At 40.6% G+C, this 9046-nt stretch overlaps 1 non-coding gene and 2 pseudogenes across 1 annotated transcript; 1 reads left to right on the top strand and 2 right to left on the bottom strand.

Annotated features, from left to right (window-relative positions):
* On the bottom strand, positions 1-116 carry LOC112471225 (annotated as a pseudogene).
* A 9-nt stretch (positions 117-125) lies between these two features.
* On the bottom strand, positions 126-198 carry TRNAV-AAC. The gene has a single exon. It is a non-coding gene; the product is annotated as a tRNA-Val (tRNA).
* Positions 199-7127: 6929 nt separating this feature from the next.
* Positions 7128-7246, top strand: LOC112471190 (annotated as a pseudogene).
* Positions 7247-9046: the final 1800 nt, after the last annotated feature.

Below are 9046 nucleotides of genomic sequence, written 5' to 3'. Positions count from 1 at the left end.
TGCCTACAGCACCTGGTCTTCCTAGGTGGTCTCCCATCCAAGTACTAACCAGGCCCGGCCCTGCTTAGCTTCCAAGATCAGACATCAGGCTTGTTCAGGGTGGCATGGCCATAGACCATGGACCGTGGCTCCACTGGGGCGTGAACCCAAGACCTTCTGCGTGTTAAGCAGACATGCTAACTGCTACACTATGGAACCACGTCCCATGATCATTTTAATTGCCCAGGAAATTGGCAATGGTATGATGGTGTGGCAGAAGGAAAGCAGAAAAGAACTTGAAACTTGACAATTTACAATCTAACTCTGAGAAAGTATCTTTTGACATTGGGGGCAGTGATAAGAGAATAACTATATCTTAAATGAATAAAATAAAATAAAACAAAAATACAGGCACACTCCCAGTGCTAGGCTCAAAAAGGCATGTGGTTCAGGTGGATGAATGATGAATAAGTGAATGCGCGATGAAGAGATGCCCGGCTCCTTATCCTGCCATGGGCAGCTCTGGGGCAAATTGCTCAACCCCACAAGGCTCCAGCAGTTCCTGCTCATAAACACTCCCTCTCATGTTGGCCCCTTCTCCCCTCCCATCTCACATCCCCCCATGCTCCCTCCTCCCTGGGACCACCCCAGGTGTACCACCTGCCTCAACTTTCTACCTGGGGTCTGCTTTCAGGATAACTAAATTAGACGCATGCCATCAGATCCAGTGGGCACAATCTCCTACCCAGTGGCACCTGGAAGTGTGGTCTGAAAGACCATGTGTGTTTCTTCTTCATCTAAAAATAAAAATCAATAAATATGCTACCTGTGGCTTCACAATCATTCTGACTATATCTACTGCAAGAGTGTGTACCAGAGCCGAGAAAGTGAGATTTCCATCAGCTGGAGGCCAAGTGCCGCCAACTCTAGAATGTGCCGGGAAGCACTTGTCTGGCCCTGGAAAGAAATATTCCAGCCTTATCTACAAGATGAAACTTCCTGGCCCCAGCCCACATAGCCTATGAGTACCTGGTGTTTTCTATCCAAGCTTTGAAGTCTTGGCACCTGTACATTGCTCAGTGCTTGTTTGTTGCCAGCTAGTAGGGCAAAGCAGCTCTCCAGGCACTGTGAACTTTCTGCAACCCTTCAACCCAGAAAAATCCCTGCCCTTCCAATCTTCCCACCCACCACGAGGGAGGAGGAAATCTGGGCACACTCCAGAATTCCTAAACCCTAGGCCTCAGCACATTTATAGCCCGGACCACCTGGGGCTTGTTCAGTCAGCTGCCCAGACACCCTTCATGACTCCCCTCCCCAATTGGTCACTGTCACCCTGCAAAAATGAAGGAAGGCACTTGGCTGCCAGTGTGAGGCACCATCATCCTCCGAACACAGAGCCATACTGGGGACCAGCTATAGGATAAGGCCTCAGCTGGCATAGGGAGCACATTTCAGCCTGGCCCATCTGGCCTTCCCTATTCTCCCCTCCAGCTGAGCCCTGCTGGACCATCTGGTGTTCCCCAAACAGGCTATTATTATAAAAAGTATCCAAAACATGGGGATAAGTCAAGAGATTGCCTAGTGATCCTCTGAAAATCACACTAGAGCATTGTGTAGAGGGCTACCTGAGGGGCATAAGATCCTCTAGGGGAGTTAATGTGCTGCTTTTAAAGAAATGCCCAAAACTTTGATTATTCTTCTCTCCAAAGGATGGAACTTAATTTTCCTCCCCAAGATTGGGCTGTCCTAAGAGACTCACTCCCAGAGAGAAGTGATGGGATGTCACTTTTGAGATTAGATTATAAAAAAGCTAGGCTTCCATCTAAGGCTCTCCTCCCCTTTCTCTCTTTCTTCTCTCCTCTTGGGCTCTCTGTCTCTCTGTCTCTCTGTCTCTCTATCTCTCTCTCCCCACTCCCTCTCCTTCCATCTCTCTCTCCCTCTCCGTGTCCTTCTATATCTCTGTCTCTCTCTTCCCCTTCCCTTCCCTTCTCCTCTCTCTCCTCCCTTCTCTCTCCTTCTTCCTCCTAACCCCTCTCCCTGTCCCTGTCCCTGTCCCTCTTTCTCTCATCGCTCCCCTCTGGGGAAGCCAGCTGCTGTGTCTTATTAGCAGCCTTATGGAAAGGCAAAGAACTGAAGTCTTCTGCTAAGAGCCACCTGAGTAAACTTGGAAATGGATCTTTTGTCACCTTCCAAAGACTAGCTCCAGCTTACAACTTGACTGCAGCCTCCTCAGGGACCCCTATCCAGGACCACCCAGCCTAACTGTTTCCAAATTCCTGGTGCTCAGAAACTGTGAAAAAAATAGATTTGCTGTTTTAGGCTATTAACTTTGAAATGCTTTGTCACACAGCACTGGATGACTAATTTGTTTGACTTACATTTATTGTTGATTAAGGACAAGACTTTATAAAGCAGATGTTAACTTGCTGAATATTGATAAATTGCAAATGATTTCTTCTAGCTAAGTGGATAACCTCAAAGATAAGAATTTTACTGTCCTATGAGACATTAGCCAATTTTATATTTAATTTTATCATCTTATTTCATCTTCCTTTTATCCACTATTTCTATCAGTTTTTCAGATCTTTGAACCAGTTTTATCATCCTGTTGGTTCCCTCATTAATGAGCTAAGTAAATATTTGACACCAAAATGTTTGTGAGGAACACATTTTAACTTTTTTAGATCATACTTCAACAACATGTGCTTTTTTAAAATTTCTGCACATTTGTCCATGCTGTACCTGCATACTCTAACACCCATCCCTGTTCAGATATGACTTATACTACAAGACTCACTTCTGTGTCCCTTCTTGGTGGAAGCCTGCCTCAACCTCCCAGGAAGAAATTGTTTCTCCCTTCCCCATTGCCTTAGTCAGTGTTTTCCAGAAAAACAGACAATGGGAGAGATAGATAAATGATAGGTAGATTAAATTAGATAGATGATGATAGATAAAATAGATAATAGATAATAGATAATAGATAATAGATAAATGATAGATATTTCTAAAGATCCATCTGTAGAGATAGATACCAATATCTATTTATTGATCAATAGAGATTTATTACAAAGTATTGGCTCATATGACTATGGAGGTGGAGAAGTCCCACAATCAGCTGTCCACAAGCTGAAGGCCCAGGAGAGCCAGTGGTGTGGTTCGAAGGCTCAGTGATCCTCTGAAAATCACACTCGAGCATTGTGTAGAGGCCTACCTGAGGGGCATAAGCCAACAGTATAGATTCCAGTCCTGGTTTGAAGGCTTAAAAACCAGGAGTGCTGAAGACATGAGAAGATTGATGTCCTAGCTCAGCAGTCAGGCAGAGAGAGAGAATTCAATCTTCTTCTGCTCTTTCATTCTATCAGGCCCTTAATGGATTGGATGAGGCCCACCCACATTGGTGAAGGCAACCTGTTTTATTCAGTCCACCAATTCAAATGATAATCTCCAGAAACACCCTCACAGGCACATGCAGAAATAATGTTTCACCAGGTATTGGGACATCTTGCCACCCAGTCAAATCTTCACATAGAATTAACTTTTACACCTTTGTTCCCATAGCACTGTGCTCATGATGCCTCCAACCCCAACACTGGACTCCCCAGCCTTTACTGAGAAAGTAAGAGCAGGCTGGCAGTGGTCCTGGAGGCCTTTGAAAATAAAAAGGGTCACTTTCTCAGGAGTTATCTACATCTGTGCCAAGCCAAAGCGGAAAGATGAAGGCTCAGCCTGGGAGGAAGATGTGACTGACAAACTGGAGACTGGCCTATCTGTCAGATAAACAAGAGGGAAATAAATATATCAACTACAGAGGGCCTGAGAGGTCAGTATGACAGGCAGCTGGAAGTGTATAATGGAGGCAAGGGCAAAGAAGTAAGGCCAGGCATTCAAAAAGCTTGGCTGAAGCCCCTTACCTGAAGAGACCCTGCCTATGGCCAACCAAAGCAGCTTCTAAAAGGACTCAATCTGGTCAAGGCAATCATGATTTTCATTTATCTTGGAATCTGCTTCCTCGCTCCTAGCACATGGTACATAAATGCTTATTAATTAATAAATTTACAAGTAAATGAGTGATTCAAGATGGTCATTAGGTAATTTTTATAAATAAACAAGTATCTCATAAACATTTTCATCAAAATGTTCAGTAAAACATTACTTTCTGGTGCTCCTGAATACGTACCTTCCCCCTTCATATTAGCACTATCCTTTGTCAATCTTCCTTGTCCAAAGCTTCCATGAGGCTACAAGAGTGTATCTGTATCAGTTATCTTTTGCTGCATAACAAACCACCCCCAAGCTTGGTGGCTGTACAAATTTCCTATTGTCGCTGTAAAAAATTATCATAAATATAAAGGCTTAAAGCACCACAAATTTATTCTCTTATAGTTCTAGAAATCAGAAATCCAAAATGAATCTTATGGGACTAACATCCATATGTCAGCAGGCCTGGTTCTTTCTGGATGCTCCAGGGGAGAATCTATTCTTTGTCTCTTCCAGTTTCTAGAGGCTTCTGACACTCCTTAGCTTGTGGCTGTATCACTCCAATCACATACACTTCCCTGCTGTCTGACTTTCCCATGCTCCTCTTTTAAGGACCCTTGTGATTAATCCAAAATAATCCAAAATAATCTCCATATCTCAAAATCCTTAACATAATCACATTTGCAAAGTCCCTTTATCTTTATGTAAGATAACATATTTACGGGTTCCAGGGATTAGGATGTGGACGTCTTTATTTTTTTGCAGTGGGGAGGGGTAGCAAGTAGTACATTATTCAGCTACCACAGTGGCTTAGATCAACAGCCATGGATTCTTCTCACTGTCTGAGTTGGGCATTTACCTGATCCCAGCTGGGCTTTCTCATGTGTCTGCAGTCAGCTGCTGGGTCAGCTGTGGGCTAGCTGGCCTGGGGTGGCTTGAGCTAGGCAGCTCATCTTGTTATAACAATCTCTTACCTTCTAGCAGGCCAGGACAGGCTTGTTTACATGGCAGCTGGCTGGCATTCCGAAAGAGGCGAGAAAGCATGCAAGCCCTCTTGTGCCTTCATCTCAGAACTGGCCCAGCATTACTTCTGCCTGTTCTATTGGCCAAAGCAAGTCAGCTCAGCTCCAAGAGGAGAGGAAATGAGTAGAGCTGCAGTCATATTGCAAAGGTCTGGATAATTGCTACAAAATCTTCAATTCACTGGATGTTCATTGAGTACCTACTATGAGCTCTGCTCACAAACAGGCAGACAGTGCCAGAAACCAAAATATCGAAGACCCCCAAAGCATCCTCTGCCCTTGACCATCACACATTCCAGGTTTGTTCTACTCCCACTACTCTGTACATGGCAAGTATTTCTGCCTGGTGAGTCTTTCCCTGTTCCAATCCTAACCAAACACAAAACCCGTCAAGGCCAGAACTATGCCAACATCATGAAGACTTGTCACATCTTCCCAGGGCTGTCAATCTCCTCCCTCTCTACAGTACCTTGTATTTACATGTTATTTTCCCTCCTAGTCCAAGGCGGCCCTGGCAGAAGTCTGAGGCAGCGCTGGATCCACAGGGCACAGCTGAGTATGTAAGCTCCATCTTTAACAGCGACACCGTGTGGCAGACTTTAGGAATGGCAGTATGGTCTGAGCAGATGGGAGTCTTTGCCCACTTGGGTGTGGAATGAAGACTGACCCTTCCTTTTTGGTCCATAAGCCCCTAGGTGACTCAAGAAAGGCACACTGGCCTTCCTGCCTTTTAGACATTAAGGCAATAGAGACAATAAATAGGTAGTGGCTGAAAAATATATGGTAAGACCTTATTTGGTCCCCACTTGTTTGGAGCAGTTCACTCTGGTTATACACAAATTTTATAGTTGTTTTTTCCACAGCACACTTTTTTTGGTAGCTTTTTACTTTGATATAATTTCACACTTAAAGAAAAGTTTAAGAATAGTACAAGGAGTGCCTCTTTACTTTTTCTCCAGATTCACCAATAGTTGCTCCATTTGCTTCATTTGCTTAATCATTCACTCTCTCGTATATATATATATGTACAGATATATATACGAGAGAGTGAATACATATATATATACATACATATATACATACATATATAATTTCAGATAGATATAGATAGATGATAATAGATGATAGATAGGTGATATATAGATGATTATATAGACATTTTTTATATATCTATATATGTAAATTTTTTCTAAATTGTTTGAAAATAAGTAGAAGAAATTGTTCTCCAACTTACCCCTAATTTCAGTGTGTAGTTTATAAGAACAAGGACAATTTCTTACACACCTATAGTATTATCATCAAAATCAGAAAATTTTACATCGATGTAATGTAATCATCTAATGCATAATTCATATTTTAATTTCATCAATTGTTCCTATAACATCCTTTATAGCAATATTTTTCCAGTCAACATACCTTTTAAATCTTTGATGACTGAATACATAAATTAATTTTGACAGAATATTATAAGCAATTGAACAAGTCAAATCTGTATACATTTCCACCTAGCAGTTCAGATCAGCATAGATTTTGAAGAGTTGTGCAGTCATTTAAAAGAGGTATGAGAGTTCAATGACAATACCACATAATTGACCTGATGGCAAGTCACATTGAGAAAGATAGTGAAACTTTTTTCCAGTGCTAAACCTTTCTAAAAGTCTGAACTCTCTCCCTACCCCACCCCACTCCCAAGAGTATCCCAGGCAACAGAGGAGGATTCCAGGTAAAATTTTGAGAGACAGTGTTCTGGAAAAATGATAGCTGGCCATGGTAACTATGGGGCATGAACAAAGAAAGGCAAGGACACCAAGAGTAGTGATCTCATGTGCCTCTGCCGATGTTTACTTCAAGGCAAAAATCAGCTTTTTGTCAGGAAAGGTGAAGGTGAAAGAGTGGCTGCACTTTTAAGCACTATTTACAACAAGTAAAAACTGAAAATGACCTAAATATCTACCAATACAAAAATGGTTGAGTAAATTGCGATATATCCATACACTGGACCACTATACAGTGGTTAAAATTAAAGTGATAGATAGATAAATAGATAGATAGATAGATAGATAGATAGATCGGTAGATAGATAGATAGTTAATTTTTAAATTTATTTTTATTTTTTATTTCATTTCCTTATTTTTAAATTACAGTTGAGTCTATGGCCCTGCCACCCCCAACAAGCCCGATCCCATCCCATCTCGGAAGCTAAGCAGAGTTGGGCCTGGTCAGTACTTGGATGGGAGACCACCTAGGAAGACCAGGTGCTGTAGGCATAAAAAGTAAGGGATTATAAACTGACAAGGTCCTTGCAATCTGCGAGGTCAACCAAGGGTTGCCTTGCCTAAAAAAAAAAAATTAAAAATTAAAATAAATAAATTACAGTTGACATACAATATTATGTTAGTTTCAGGTATACAGCAAAGTGGTTATATATTAATATAACTTACAAGGTGATCCCCCGGTAAGTCTAGTACCCACCTGACACCATACATAATTATTATAATATTATTGACTATATTCTCGATGCTATACTTTGCATCCCCATGACTATTTTGTAACTGTCTATTGCCAATTTGTACTTCTTAATCCCTTCACCTTTTTCATTTTGCCCACCTCCTACCCGCTCCCATCTGGCAATGATCAGTTTGTTCTCTGTATCTATTAAACTGTTTCTGTTTTCTTTATTTTGTTTAGATTCCACATTTGAGTGAAATCATATTGTATTTGTCTTTCTTTATCTGATTTATTTTACTTAGCATAATATCCTCTGGGTCTGGCCATGTTGTCACAAATAGTAAGATTTCACTCTTTTTATGGCTAAGTAATATTTCATTGTATATATGTACCATGTCTTCTTTAGGCATTCTTCTACTGATGGACACATAGGTTCCTTCCATATCTTGGCTATTGTAAATAATGCTGCAATAAACATAAAAATACATATATCTTTTCGAATTAGTGTTTTGAACTTCAGATAAATACCCAGAAAGAAGTGAGATTGTTGGGTCATAATGTAGTTCTATTTTTAATTTTTTGGAGGAGACTCCATAGTGTTTTCCAGAGAGGCTGTACCAAATTACGATCCCACCAACAGTGCACAAGGTTTCCCTTTTCTCCACATCTTCACCAATACCTGTTGTTTGTTGATTTGTTGATAATAGCCATTCTGACAGGTGTGAGGTGGTATCTCATTGTAGTTTCAATTCGCATTTCTCTGAATGTTAGTGATGTTGAGCATCTTTACATGTCTATTGACCATTTGTGTGTCTTCTTTGGAGAAAGGCCTATTCAAATCCTCTGCCCATTTATTAATCTCTGTCTGTCTGTCTGTCTTTTGGTGTTAAGTTGTATGAGTTCTTTATATATTTTGGATATTAACCCCTTACTGGATGTATCATTGGTGAATATCTTCTCTTTTTCAGTGGCTTGTCTTTTTGTTCTGTTGATAGTTTCCTTTGCCGTGCAAAAATCTTTTAGTTTGACATAGTCTCATTTCTATATTTTTTCTTTTGTTTTCCTTGTCTGAGGAGACATATCCAAAAAAATGTTACTCAGAGCAATGTCAGGGAGTTTACTGCCAATGTTTTTTTCTAGAGTCTTTATGGTTTCAGGTCTTACATTTAAGTCTTTAATCCATTTTGGATTTATTGCTGTATATGGTATAAGAAGATGGTTTTGTTTTAGTTTTTTGGATATATCTGTCCAGTTTTCCCAATACCATTTATTGAATAGACTGTCTTTACCCCATTGTATATTCTTGCCTCTTTTGCCATATATTAATTGACCATATAGATACGGCTTTATTTCTGGGCTCTCTCTTCTGTTCCATTGATCTGTCTGTCTGTTTTCATGCCAGTACTATGTTCTTTGGATTACTATAGCCTTGTAATATAGTTTGATATCACATAGCATGATACCTCCAAGTTTTTTCTTTTTTCTCAAGATTGCTTTTGCTACTTGAGGTCCTTCGTGATTCCATATAAATTTTAGGAATATTTGTTCTACTTGTGGGAAAAAATTTTATTTTTTTTTTAGGGATTGCATTGAATCTGTGCATTGCTTTGGGTAGTGTG

The sequence above is a fragment of the Pteropus alecto genome, unplaced genomic scaffold, assembly GCF_000325575.1.
Source record: "Pteropus alecto unplaced genomic scaffold, ASM32557v1 scaffold45, whole genome shotgun sequence".
Lineage (NCBI taxonomy): Eukaryota > Metazoa > Chordata > Mammalia > Chiroptera > Pteropodidae > Pteropus > Pteropus alecto.
The sequence above is the reverse complement of the archived record's forward strand: the minus strand, read 5'-3'. Positions and strand labels throughout refer to the sequence as shown.